Source organism: Schistocerca gregaria, chromosome 1 (genome assembly GCF_023897955.1).
Source record: "Schistocerca gregaria isolate iqSchGreg1 chromosome 1, iqSchGreg1.2, whole genome shotgun sequence".
NCBI lineage: Eukaryota > Metazoa > Arthropoda > Insecta > Orthoptera > Acrididae > Schistocerca > Schistocerca gregaria.
This window is the reverse complement of record NC_064920.1, coordinates 1,061,762,941-1,061,778,131: the sequence shown is the minus strand read 5'-3', so window position 1 is coordinate 1,061,778,131 and position 15,191 is coordinate 1,061,762,941. Positions and strand designations below refer to the sequence as shown.

Below are 15,191 nucleotides of genomic sequence, written 5' to 3'. Positions count from 1 at the left end.
TGCATTTTAGATCCCATGTTTACTGGACCCTCCTCCCAAAAAGCCAAGAGGTTCACAGTACTTATGAACAAGTGCTCATACCTGTTAAGGTATGTATTTTAAAGACCAAGTTTACTTGGCACTTTTTTTCCTTGTTTTGGTGGTACTACCGTTTATCAAAATATGGTAAGATATGTATTCTAGAGACCGTGTTTATCTCGCAATTATTCTTGTTTTGGTGGGTACTACCGCTTCTACAAAAAAATCGTCACTTTAACACCCCGTACTTCTCCGCATTCGTGGAACGAGGTACAAAAGAAGTTAACAAGTCCTACAGGAAGTACAGGAGCGAGTGGAGAAAGACATGGGGCATTACGGAAACAGAAGCCAAACCTGAAAGGGAGAGAAACGAGACACACAAATGATAAACGGTAAGAAACGGAAATGAAGAAAGATAGGGACAAATGAATAAACAGATTAAAAATGACACAGAGAGAGAGAGAGAGAGAGAGAGAGAGAGAGAGAGAAGAGAAGAAAAGTAGGGAGAACGGAGAGGACAGAGGAGAACGAGGGAGGGTTAGGGCGACCCGAGTCAAGTGATAAAAACAAAACAAAACAAAAAAGATTCAAATGGCTCTGATTACTATAGGATTTAACTTCTGAGGTCATCAGTCCCCTAGAACTTAGAACTACTTAAACCTAACTAACCTAAGGACATCACATACATCCATGCCCGAGGCAGGATTCGAACCTGCGACTGGAGTGGTCGCGCGGTTCCAGACTGTAGCGCCTAGAACCACTCGGCCACTTTAGCCGGCAAAGACAAAGAAAGGATACATTGAAAGCAAAGGATGATTTTTAAAAAGTCGTAGCGGATATTCCTTTATTATAACCGATTTTAGTCCTCAAATAGTCGTAAGTTCTCTTAAAACATTTAGGAGCTTGCTTGACGATACAAAACCTATGGCGTCCAACAGTATGAAGTCCATCATGTCCCACAGTATTTTACTAGTTGGCAAGAGAGACTTATGATAGTTTTTATACTATTTGACGCCATTTATTTATATGCCGATGTTAAGCTGTTTTAAACCTTAACGTGCCTGATGATGGTCTGAGGACTGAAACCTTTTAACATAAGGATGTTTTTATTAGGAGTTCTTGGTGAACTACTGTATGACATTTTCTAAATACCGTACTTACGAACTGTAGAGCATTTTCACAAAATACGAAAGGGCTATTTATGTTTAACGCCCCATCGAAGACATGTGATTAGTGGTAGCACAAGTTCAGTCTGGCCAAGGTTGTGGAAGAAAATTCGTTCTACTTTTCATAGGAAGCACTGAAGTACAGGAATTAATCGCTCCTAACTAAGTATAGCCTAAATCTGGGTAGCCGAAGACGACTGGAAACCCTAACACTACACGCCCCGCACCCTTGCCTTTCTCTACACGAATGCTTGTCCAGTGTCCTACCACTGCGCTCCCTTCAACGGGACGGGGAGAGAGAGGGAGAGGGAGAGAGAGGTGGAGAGAGAGAGGGGGTGGAGAGGTGCGAGGGAGGCAACAGGGAGGCTGGAAAGTTAATTACGTGTTTGTGTGTCTGCGCTTATGCAGCAGTCAATCTCTGCTCGGGCGCGGAAGCGTTGAAACTGCGTAATGTGGCTGCTCCGCGACCGTAAGCCGGCGCCCGTAACAAGCAAAGGCAGCCGCAGTGGCAGTGAAATCGAGCCGCTAGGTGGAGCGCGTGGGACGTGGCCGCTTTGAGAGGCCAGAGCCGTCCGTGCATTCCTCACCAGTCACAGGCCGAGGCGTCCTGAGTTTCCGGGAATGTTAATTACGGGCTGGAGGTGGCGCCGTGTTTCCAATTATGAGCGGAGGGCTGGATGCTCAGCAAACTGCGGCGCTGCGCGTTCCTCCCGGTCTCGCCGCTGCAGCCTCCGCCAGTTTCAATTTGCCAGGGATTAAGCCAGCTCCGCTCGTTTTCACCCCTGCCGTCTCCTACACAACTTATGGCACACCCACCTGTGGAAGGCGCCGCCCCCCCTTTCCAATATAGGTCTTTCCTTGTTCAATTTTCTCTCTACAGTCGCTGCGTATAGAAAGAAGACTTTTCCAGAGCTTCCAGAATGAGATTTTCACTCTGCAGCGGAGTGTGCGCTGATATGAAACTTCCTGGCAGATTAAAACTGTGTGCCCGGCCGAGACTCGAACTCGGGACCTTTGCCTTTCGCGGGCAAGTGCTCTACCAACTGAGCTACCGAAGCACGACTCACGACCAGTACTCACAGCTTTACTTCTGCCAGTATCAGTCTCCTACCTTCCAAACTTTACAGAAGCTCTTCTTCGAAACATGCAGAACTAGCACTCCTGAAAGAAAGGATACTGTGGAGACATGGCTTAGCCACAGCCTGGGGGATGTTTCCAGAATGAGATTTTCACTCTGCAGCGGAGTGTGCGCTGATATGAAGCTTCCTGGCAGATTAAAACTGTGTGCCCGACCGAGACTCGAACTCGGGACCTTTGCCTTTCGCGGGCAAGTGCTCTACCAACTGAGCTACCGAAGCACGACTCACGACCGGTTTCGCAGAAGAGCTTCTGTAAAGTTTGGAAGGTAGGAGACGGATACTGGCAGAAGTAAAGCTGTGAGTACCGGTCGTGAGTCGTGCTTCGGTAGCTCAGTTGGTAGAGCACTTTTCCAGAGCTATTTATGTTCACATTGGCGATACCAAGTCAGCCATTATCCCAAGAAAGAACATATTTTAAATCAGTACAACTAACTTATGATCACAGATTCTGACAACCGATGCAACAATGAATCGATTACACCTACACCCTGGTTACACTTACCATGGAATCAAGGTTCCAAAAAGAGATATACTATGATGAATTTTCGCGTAAGACTTTTGTTCATTTACAGACAGGAATTCGTGAGAATGTCGTCTCCCTTACATGGGTTCTCATTTGCGTACCATGGGCATTTCTATTACCTTTTGTATGGGATGTACAGATCTATTTCGACCCTAGCAGCACATTTCTGAATTCGCTCGGTGTTTAATGCCATACTCTCTCGACAAGGGCCAAAAAGCTTGGTTTAGTAGTCTAGAATACATCACACAGGGCGACTAATGATTGACTGAAAAGGTTGTCGGCAGAGTCTACACTAAAGCAGAAACTAAAAGTGTCATTACAACTTATTGCCCAGAACACTCAGAAACAGGACATAGCCGTAAAGGTATTTTATTCTTCATACTGATTCTAGATTCTATTTCACATTTACCGGACACGTTCAAAGCATCCACGTTGCATTCAGAACACAGACCTGCCCTTCTACATCATGACTGCTGTGCGTTGGAAAATCTGTGGCATAACCCTGGTTGCATTTGCAGCACTTACTATTACATTCCTTCGATCTTCTCTTATGTTATGCTCTTCGGAGCACACGAGCTCTTTTATGCGACGCCACAAAAAGAAGTCCGTTAAGTCCGATCCACCTCCCGGCGCAATCTTCATTCAAATAGCGAACAAAAGTACAGCGCGCTTACAACGTGCAGAAGTTCTATCGTGAAACAATCACTTCTGTTGCGTTGCTAGCGGAACATCCTCCAGTAGATCAGGAAGATCGGTGTGAACGAACTCCAAGCGACTGCCACCCCGTACTCGTTCAGCCACTTCAAATGGTCGAAAGCTGGTGATCACTATCGATTCACGGCCAAACGTTGAAAGAGAACTTATGCTGGGAACGGACCTACAAGACGGCATGTGGATTTTCGTCAGCCTGAAAATGTTAATTGTGTTGGCTGAAAATGCCATTGCGGGCAAATGTTGCTTCGTACATTGCCGGTACTCTACTGAGGATTTTTTGATCTGTCGCGTATTGGTTCGGAAGCCAATCTCAAGAGTGTTATACGGCGTTGAAAATCAGGATCTGGATCCAACTCCGGCAGAGGTTGCATATGGAACGGATAAAGTAAATGTTCATGTACTATTCTCCATACAAACTGCTGCGGTTGTTGACGGCGTGCAGGTAATCTCTAAGTACGATTATTTGGCGAACGTTCCACAGAATGCAGAATTACCACCTCCTTGCTTGGTGGAAAGCTTGCAGCTTACGTAAGAGCAGCAGCAGAAGCAGCAAAATTCTGATATTCCCGAATGTAAACCAAAACCGTATCGTTCAGCATTTCGATACTCCACTGTGTTCTTTCAAGCACAGCAGCTGTTGAATGTTTACAGCCTATGACAGCGCGCTGCAGCAGTATGATGCATTAGTCCACACAGTGCCAATGACGTTGCCATATCTCCCATAAACAAAGCGTTTCCGGCGTTAAGTTGTAACGATATGGCTAGTTTATTTTTGAGTGTAGATCCTTCATAACCAACAACTACGAATCACACTGTACAATCTCGTCTGTAGTTTATTTACTAATGGATCGTACTTTTCCCGAATTCTCCCAGCACAACTTAAGTTTTCGATACGCCTTCCCTACTGCTTCGCTTGTTAACTATATAAACGATGCGATGGGCTCCAGAAATTTACCAGACTAATCTTGCAATCCGAATTCGTTTTCTTTGTCATCTTGCATATATATGCGAGTTTATAACAGCTAACAGTGTTTTTCGCTTCTCAACCACCAACTTTACGGCCTTCGGAAAGCGATCTTGAAGATTTCATGGAGTCTCTAGCTTCCTTATGAACTAAACAATCAAGATCACGGTCTAATTTAACTGTTATTGCCGCTTTCGGTTGGATGAGAACATTATCAGAACTAAAACTGAAATACAGGGGAGCTACTGCTACCAGCGGCATCGACTGGTCCGTATCGTTACAGTCTGACATCTGTGATGCATTTTCCACACCGTAGACCTCGTTTACTTTTTCGCTCCTCGGATTGGCCTACATAGCCTCTTTGGCCCAGTAGTATCGTCAATTCGTTCTCAATAACCATATCATTCTAACGTTCTTGCCTTGAATAGTACCTTATTTTTCTGATTTATTTCCGACGTTGCCTAATTTTGAGATCAGAATCTACAGCAGTGGTTCAAAAATGATCAAATGTGTGTGAAATCTTATGGGACGTAACTGCTAAGGTCATCAGTCCCTAAGCTGACACACTACATAACCTAAATTAGCCTAAAGATACACACACACACCCCCATGCCCGAGGGAGGACTCGAACCTCCGCCGGAAGCACAGCAGTGGTTCCACACGTGAATGTAATCACCAGCTCGTGGGCAAAATTTAATTTTATGAGCGGTAAAAACGAAAGAATTGATTCTGTTTCGGTCACGAAACAATTTTAAGAAGATCTTTACTATTATTACTATTTCGTAACACTGTAATACTGATTAAATAAGTTACCGATCCTCACATTCTTCCAAATACCAGCATTAACGTGACACACAATGTGGTGGAGGTTACAGCGTGTGAAACGAACGTATGTTCATATTCTTTACATAGTACACCCATTACACAAGTGCTTTGTATTTTGTATAAAGCATGTACTACAGTTAAAATGATGCCTATACATGTCATATTTCTTGAATGTCGCCTCCACCGAATTGTAGATAGTTCCCGCAACAGAACAGAAATTGTTTCATAACTAACTTCATAACAGAGACATTCCGTGACAAATGTAGGCTTTATAACGTCTGCAACACTTTCTGTGCCTTTGGAAAACCAACACTGTTCGCATCATCAAACGTTCGCTGCATACTGTTCATATTCAGGTCTACGTGTTTTTTTATGTTAATACTTGAATGTCAATTGTTATGGATTGCAGGCAACACACATCGCACAAGTTTTCCCTATGACATGATCTATCACCCCTAAATGTATGGCAAAGACTCTGTAACACATTGTATACTCACGCTTTGAATTTTATGCTTAACCTTTTTAGTTTTAGTTATGATCTTATTACCTGAAAGTATTGACTTAAACTGTCGAATAACCCGTGTCCCTTGTACAATCTCATACTTGTCTGATTTGCTTCAATGAACACGTGCGACGAATTATTAATGCCAAGAGTATTATAAACTGCCTGTGAGAATAGGATGTTCCGTGATTCGGACGCATCTCTCTGGAATAAAAAACTAAAGATTATATTTGAGGACTCTGTGTGAAGCGGTTACAGAGATCGGACGTGTTTTATGTTTGAGAGTTTGCTATCGTTGTGCGACGCTATTAAGCTCCATTGTGAATGTTTAGTTAGTCGATGGCACAATAAACAAATTCAAGAAAATCATACGCTTTCAAGGTGCGTATTTATCAATTTATAAAAAATCTGACAAACATTCTTCAGCTATCACCTGACCTAGATCGATCGGTCTTGAAGTGTGGAATGATACTGCGAGCCTGCATCTTTTCACGGTCAATATCCTTCGAGAGAATATCTCAGAAGCAATAAACTTTTCGTTGATAAAAGTGTTAGACCCATAAATCCATACGCATCATACAACATAGCACCTAGTTGTGCCGAACGATCTTCATGGCGAAATAAACATTTTAGAGATTTCTGGTAGAGCAGTTCCGGCGAGGAGTACCAGCGAGATCGACGCTGCGGGACATATGTCTAGCTCTCCTGTGGTATTTAAAACCAAAGACTTACATTCTTCAGCTTTTAAATCTGACGCTAAAACCTAAATAAAACCACTGGTCATCATAACTTAAATACCAAAAATTAATAAAAAGCAGAGAATTTTCTTAAACAAAATTTCATAAATAAATAAATTAATTAAAATATAATATGATGTTTGTTTTGTGGGGCGCTCAACTGAGCGGTCATCAGCGCCCGTACACTAGGTGGGAATACTATACAGGGTAGTTAAAAACGATTGAAAACCTTGTGAAGGTGTTCCAGGGTAGATTGTGCTGAGAAATAACCGTTAAGAAAAACAGTTCAATACGTTGTGCCGTTTCCAAATTAATAAGCATTGAAGTTAGCCAATCCGGCCGTTGCGAGCGCAAATTCCGGTGCCCGCCACAGACTGTCGCCAAACGTGTTCTTCGTTTGGTTCCCTAATACCGAACAAGACAGCGACACAAAAATCGGACGTGGGACGGTAGTAGGAGCTGAACTCTGGCCAAAAGGCTGAGCAGTCTCCTGCGCTTTCATCTACACTATGAAAACAACTGACACTAATTGTATCTGGCATCCGCTTGGATTTGCACGCGCTGCGGCCTGATTGGTTAACTTCAATGCTAGTTAACTCGGATACGGGGCGACATATCGAATTTTTTCCGTAACAGTTGTATCTCAGCACGACCACCCTGCATTGGCTAACCTCAGTGGTAGTTAACTAGGAAGTGGAGCGACGTACTGAATTTCTTTCGTAAAAATTATTTGTCAGCACAACCAACACTGCAACAACGTTACACGCTTTTCATGCTGTTTCTGACCACTCCGTACATGTGAGACTCGTAACTGTACTGTAAAGCCCGTTTTGCTATAGATGTGAGCACAGTTACCTGGTATTTTGTTAAATAATGTGACTTACACTCAACTGGGCCGACGACGTATTTGGAACAGGCCTCTTAGTTTTTTTCTTTATTTATGATCTGCAGATTGCGTATGTAGGATCGCACGTACATAAACATCTGGGAATAGCCGTAAGTTGACATAAGCTAAAGGTGCCGAATACGGCATTTTATTTCAATAATATATGGGCACATCGAAATGACGAATTATTTTAACCGATGTTTGCGGAACCAAGTATGAAACAACTGACGTAACAAACACTGCTTTTCGTCGAAAGATTTCGAGTTTGCCGTAATGGCCGAAACGGAGAAGAAACTTTATTAACGAACAATCGAGAGTATCAAAACTTGTGCCTTAGATCAGTGGCGGGGAGCAACAGACAGAGCAGGAACAGCGGCTAATTTAAAGCTGGAGTTGGTAAACTCGTGGGAGGCCATAGACTTCACAAGTTGCGAGGCGGCAGGTGCTGCCTACAGCGCGGGTTTTTGTGGCTCCTTCGGCGCCGCAAGTTCGGAACAAGCTGTGCCTCCACTCTACCACTAACAAGGCCTCGAAGCTCGCTCTAGCGTTGCCCTTTTGGCCCTGAAAACTCTGCTTGCGGCAATCACGATCTTCAGCTGCCGGAAAATATTCACGAGTCACCGTTCGGTACATCGGAGAAAAGAGCTCAGCAAATGATGCTCACTCCACGCATCTATACTACAAAGTCACTATCCTGGAACGAGTTGCGAGTTCTCTTTGTAACAGCTTCATGGAGCGACAGAAGTTTGATTTTCAATCTTTCAAAAATGTGTGTGGAATCTTATGGGACTTACCTGCTACGGTCATCAGTCCCTAAGCTTACACACTACTTAACCTAAATTATCCTAAGGACAAACACGCACATCTATGCCCGAGGGGGGACTCGAACCTCCGTCGGGACCAGCCGCCCAGTCCTTGACTGCAGCGCCCTAGACCGCTCGGCTAATCCCGCGCGGCTTACAATTTTTCGCTTGGTTATTGACCGATTTCAAAAAATTAAAATTCTGTAGTAATTTACTCATTACGAGGTACACTGAAGAGCCAAAGAAACTGGTACACCTGGCTAGTGTCGTGTAGGGTCCTCGCGAGAACGTACAAGTGCACCAACACAACGTGGCATGGACTCGAGTAATGTCTGAAGTAGTGCTGGAGCGATTTTCCACCACGAATTCTGCAGGGTTGTCCATAAATCTGTAAGAGTACGACGAGGTGGAGGTCTCTTCAGAACAGCACGTTGCAAGGCATCCCAGATGTGTGTGATTTGAGGTTTTCCCGGCGTACAGAAATCTTAAAAATCTCTCGGGTATTCAGCCGGGTAGTGTCGTCCAAAAGGTGTTATATTTCGGCAAGAAGTCGGCTTGCCGAAATATCGCGCATTTGGACAACACTATCCAACTGAATACCCGAAAATTTTGAAGACATCCAAGATATGTTCAATAATGTTCATGTCTGGAGAGTTTAGTAGCCAGCGAAAGTGTTTAAACTCAGAAGAGTGTTCCTGGAGCCACTCTGTAGCAATTCTGGACGTGTCAGGTGCCGCATTGTCCTGCTGGAATTCGGAATGCACAATGGACATGAATGGATGCAGGTGAACAGACAGAATGTTTACGTAGGTGTCACCTGTTAGAGTCGTACCTAGACGTATCAGGGGTTCCATATCACTACAACTGCACAAGCCCCACACCGTTACAGAGCCTCCACTACCTTCAACAGTCCCTGCTGATATGTGGGGTCTACAGATTCAAGAGGTAGTATCAACACCTGCACACGTCCATCCGCTCGATAAAATTTGAAACGAGACTCGTCCGATCAGGCAACATGTTTCTAGTCATCAACAGCCCAATGTCGGTGTTGACGGGCCCAGGCGAGGCGTAACGCTTTGTGTTGTGCAGTCATCAAGGGTAGAGAAATGGACCATCGGCTCCGAAAGCTGATATCGATGATGTTTCGTTGAATGATTCACAGGGTGACACTTGTTGATGCCCCGTCATTGAAACCTGCAACTATTTGCGGAAGGGCTGCATTTCTCTTACACTGAACGATTCTCTTCAGTCGTCGTTTGTGCCGTTCTTGCAGGAACTTTTTCAGACCGCAGCCATGTCGGAGATTTGATGTTTTACCGGATTCCCAATATTCACGGTACACTCGTGAAATGGTCATTCGGGAAAACCCACATTCCATCGCTACCTCGGAGATGCTGTGCTCTATCGTTCTTGCGCAGACAATAACAACACGTCCTAACTTACTTAAATCTTTGTAACCTGCCATTGTAGCGGCATTAACCGATCTAACAACTGCGTCAGTTGTCTTATATAGGCGTGGTCGACCACAGCGCCGTATTCTGCGTGTTTACGTATCTCAACATTTGAATATGCACGCCTGTACGAGTTTTTTTGGCGCTTCAGTATGTAAATTTAAGTTAAAAGTTTAACACAAATGATGGGTCTATCATTTTTATCAACGAAAAGTTTATTGCTTCTGAGATATTCCCTCGAAGGATATTGACCATGAAAAGATGCAGTCTCGCAGTATCATTCCACACTGTACCTCCGATCTATCTACGTCAGGTGATATCTCCTCCTACATTTTCGCTTTCCATTCGCAACACACGTTGCACACGGCACATACAGTTATTACTGAATGTATCCGAAAAATTATATCACTGTACGACACATAATTCAGGAAGGGGCCAACGAGATATAAGGGCCCTGCAACGGACTTATGGCGTCGCAATAATCGGCTTGTCCACCACAGTTCGCGATCGCTCGGCTCCTGCAAGGGTCATGGGGTATCAAAACGTAATTGAATAGATATCCAGTGTCACGTGCTGTGACGCAAGAGCCACAGCCTGTCTTTCTCGTGAGCCTCAGTTCAGGAAATATGACGTCATAATCACCGAGCTGCAGGAAAAACTTGCTTTTGCATAAAATGGAGCGCAAATTACCCAGTCTCTATTCATCCAGTGTTTCACAACGAGTGTACTTAGAGACTTGCAACAAACTTTAAGCATAATTTCAAACCTTTCCTACACATTTTTCTCTAACATGCTTCAGTTCAAATATTTAAAACATTAACTCATTTGTAAAGCATAACCAAACGTTTGAAGCTGTTTTACACGCAAGAGTTAAATTCTTTAAAGACTCAGAGGTTTACTGGTAAAACATATTTTGTATGGCGTCTGGCGTGAATATTGTACTAATTGAAAGGCCATTACTTCAGCTAAGAATGGTGGCGCCTTTTCAGTCACAGGCGACAGTTTGTCGTTCCTTCATTTACCTACTGCCGCCTTACGGGCTGTACAAAAATAAATTTTAAACAACATAGACTAAGTCCTCAGTAGTATCCTGATTTCACAGTCATTACCCGTCTCAAGTAGCAACAGATGTGCAGCATTCTCTTATCCATATCCGGAACAAGTTTGGCAAGGGAACAATTCAAGTCAGGTCGTTCCATACGGTCCAGCAAGTTACACTGGACTTAGCTGTTTGCTGTGCGTGGTCCACTAGCAGTCACATGGGAACAATCTCTGCATTCATCTGTCATTTCATATCCACTGCTGAATAATGTGCCAGGCAGTGTTGGTCACTTTCAAAACGTGAAGACCGCTTCTTTTAAGAACCGTGCTTCTACGGTGCCTCTAACGACGTTGTTGAGGCGATAAACCTTGATCGTTTCCTCTTTCACGTAGCGTCGTAGTTTCGCGAGAGAAAATTTGACTGCCGCATACAGAAGTAATGGAATCACGCAATAGGAAAGAGAGGAGATCAGTTTTTAACGTCCTTTCGGTAATGAGGTCATTAGAGACGGAGAACAAGCTCGGATTAGGGAAGGATGGGGGAAGGAAATCGGCCGTGCCCTTTCACTCTAACCATCCTGGAATTTGCCTGAAGTGATTTAGGGAAGTCAAGGAAAAGCTACATCAGGATGGCTGGACGTGGGTTTGAACCGTCGTCCTACCGAATGCGAGTCCAGTGTGCTAACCATTGCACCACCTCGCTCGTTGAAATCACGCAATAATCCTCTCAAACTAAAAGTGTTTCCGTTATTTTTTCTGTTAAATGTGGCCTTATGGTTCTCAAATTCAAAAATAGCTGAGATGGCTCTGAGCACTATGGGAATTTATAACTACTTAAACCTAACTAACCTAAGGACATCACACACATCCATGCCCGAGACATGATTCGAACGATAGCTGTCGCGCGGTTCCGGACTGAAGCGCCTAGAATCGCTCGGCGACTCCGGCCAGCGGTTCTCAAGTATACGGTTGTTATTCAGTTAGGCACTGTAATACTTTCTAACATGCATCATCATCTTAATTTAGCGACAGCTGTGCAAATTCAAAATAATACTCCAAATACTGGAAAAGGAAGTTTCTGCATATTTTCAATCATCACGGCTGTGAAATGCCAGTTGAGTAATCTTTATTTTTAGGGAAAACCACGGTCTCTCTTCGGACCTTAAAATAAAACTCTACATGCTGCCTCTTTCCGTCGTTGCGGTAGTTCTCCAAACATATGCCAGAAGTTATCTAGCAGCAGGCAGAAGGGAAACAGGCAGCCACTTATTTCTGGCCGTGAGGCGCCAACGCAGACCCTCCTCTGCAGTGCCGATGAAATGATGAAGGCAAGCCATAAAGTGCACCATATTTACTGACTGCGCAAAAACAAATTAGTTATTACAATCAGCTACCAATTTCTGGATCATCTTACAAATTGTGAGTGTATGGCTTCTCCACATTAAACAATGACGGGGCAGTATTTCCATAGCTTGAAATTCAGTATCTGTTTGTCTCAGTCAGGGTGTTGGGATATAATATTGCACTATCATTTAGGAACACTTCATAAAATGGCATTTCTTACGGACTGGGAAAGGTAAACGCGCGTGATGACGGGTCTGAAATGGGGGAGACTGGAAGCAGTGTCAGACGAGGAACAAAAGGGGAGGGAGGGAGGGAGGGAGGGAGGGAGGGAGGGAGGGAATGTGGAAAGGCGACGAGCGGTAGAAGTGTGCAGTCAATGGGGCCCAAGCAGGTGCGCCAAATGGGGCACGTCAGATGGCGTCCGCACTGGTGTGCTGAAATAGTTTGAGATGATCAGGGGCAAGTGCATGAATAACGGCCAAAAACGTCACAAGGAGCCAAAAGCAATGTCAAACGTGTTCAGAAACCCACGTTAATAGTGTCTTAAAATCCTAATATCTGCTGAAATAATAAGTAATCGCCAGTGACTCTAATAAAGTATTTCAGCAGCTACTACACCTTCACAACAGGAACAATTAAACCACTGTAGACTGAGAACTTTTGTATGAACTTTCGTAAAACATTAAAAATTTGTATCAGACAAAGTCAAGTCCCTGTCTTTCCCAACCAATGGTCTTCCAATTGAGCCACTGGTGCATTATCTGTACAAAGACTCAAGAGTTAATATTTACACTAAGACAAAGTTTGACTCAGTCTGTGAGTTGTGTTCGCTATTAAGTTTCAAACGGAAGAGCACTCCTCTGGAAAGAGACATTCCCATGCCGATACGCCGGCCGGTGTGGACGAGCGGTTCTAGGCGCTACAGTCTGGAACCACGCGACTGCTCCAGTCGCAGGTTCGAATCCTGCCTTGGGCATGGATGTGTGTGATGTCCTTAGGTTAGCTAGGTTTAAGTAGTTCTAAGATCTGGGGCCTCCCCCCATGAACCATGGACCTTGCCGTTGGTGGGGAGGCTTGCGTGCCTCAGCGATACAGATGGCCGTACCGTAGGTGCAACCATAACGGAGGGGTATCTGTTGAGAGGCCAGACAAACGTGTGGTTCCTGAAGAGGGGCAGCAGCCTTTTCAGTAGTTGCAGGGGCAACAGTCTGGATGATTGACTGATCTGGCCTTGCAACATTAACCAAAACGGCCTTGCTGTGCTGGTACTGCGAACGGCTGAAAGCAAGGGGAAACTACAGCCGTAATTTTTCCCGAGGACATGCAGCTTTACTGTATGATTAAATGATGATGGCATCCTCTTGGGTAAAATATTCCGGAGGTAAAATAGTCCCCCATTCGGATCTCCGGGCGGGGACTACTCAGGAGGATGTCGTTATCAGGAGAAAGAAAACTGGCGTTCTACGGATCGGAGCGTGGAATGTCAGATCCCTTAATCGGGCAGGTAGGTTAGAAAATTTAAAAAGGGAAATGGATAGGTTAAAGTTAGATATAGTGGGAATTAGTGAAGTTCGGTGGCAGGAGGAACAAGACTTCTGGTCAGGTGACTACAGGGTTATAAACACAAAATCAAATAGGGGTAATGCAGGAGTAGGTTTAATAATGAATAGGAAAATAGGAATGCGGGTAAGCTACTACAGACAGCATAGTGAACGCATTATTGTGGCCAAGATAGATACGAAGCCCACACCTACTACAGTAGTACAAGTTTATATGCCAACCAGCTCTGCAGATGATGAAGAAATTGAAGAAATGTACGATGAAATAAAAGAAATTATTCAGATAGTGAAGGGAGACGAAAATTTAATAGTAATGGGTGACTGGAATTCGAGTGTAGGAAAAGGGAGAGAAGGAAATATAGTAGGTGAATATGGATTGGGGCTAAGAAATGAAAGAGGAAGCCGCCTAGTAGAATTTTGCACAGAGCACAACTTAATCATAGCTAACACTTGGTTTAAGAATCATGAAAGAAGGTTGTATACGTGGAAGAACCCTGGAGATACTAAAAGGTATCAGATAGATTATATAATGGTAAGACAGAGATTTAGGAACCAGGTTTTAAGCTGTAAGACATTTCCAGGGGCAGATGTGGACTCTGACCACAATCTATTGGCTATGACCTGTAGATTAAAACTGAAGAAACTGAAAAAATGTGGGAAATTAAGGAGATGGGACCTGGATAAACTGAAAGAACCAGAGGTTGTACAGAGTTTCAGAGAGAGCATAAGGGAACAATTGACAGGAATAGGGGAAAGAAATACAGTAGAAGAAGAATGGGTAGCTCTGAGGGATGTAGTAGTGAAGGCAGCAGAGGATAAAGTAGGTACAAAGACGAGGGCTGCTAGAAATCCTTGGGTAACAGAAGAAATATTGAATTTAATTGATGAAAGGAGAAAATATAAAAATGCAGTAAATGAAGCAGGCAAAAAGGAATACAGACGTCTCAAAAATGAGATCGACAGGAAGTGCAAAATGGCTAAACAGGGATGGCTAGAGGACAAATGTAAGGATGTAGAAGCTTATCTCACTAGGGGTAAGATAGATACTGCCTACAGGAAAATTAAAGAGACCTTTGGAGAGAAGAGAACCACGTGTATGAATATCAAGAGCTCAGATGGAAACCCAGTTCTAAGCAAAGAAGGGAAGGTAGAAAGGTGGAAGGAGTATATAGAAGGTTTATACAAGGGCGATGTACTTGAGGACAATATTATGGAAATAGAAGAGGATGTAGATGAAGACGAAATGGGAGATACGATACTGCGTGAAGAGTTTGACAGAGCACTGAAAGACCTGAGTCGAAACAAGGCCCCCGGAGTAGACAACATTCCATTAGAACTACTGACGGCCTTGGGAGAGCCAGTCATGACAAAACTCTACCAGCTGGTGAGCAAGATGTATGAGACAGGCGAAATACCCTCAGACTTCAAGAAGAATATAATAATTCCAATCCCAAAGAAAGCAGGTGCTGACAGATGTGGAAATTACCGAACTATCAGTTTAATAAGCCACGGCTGCAAA

At 44.0% G+C, this 15,191-nt stretch overlaps 1 protein-coding gene and 1 non-coding gene across 2 annotated transcripts in view; both read right to left on the bottom strand.

Moving 5' to 3' along the window:
* LOC126281256 (rap guanine nucleotide exchange factor 2) overlaps nucleotides 1-15,191 on the bottom strand; it is a 382,130-nt gene that overhangs the window by 214,269 nt on the left and 152,670 nt on the right. The gene's annotated exons all lie outside the window — the stretch shown is intronic.
* On the bottom strand, nucleotides 2,169-2,243 carry Trnas-cga (transfer RNA serine (anticodon CGA)). Its single transcript has one exon. It is a non-coding gene; the product is annotated as a tRNA-Ser (tRNA).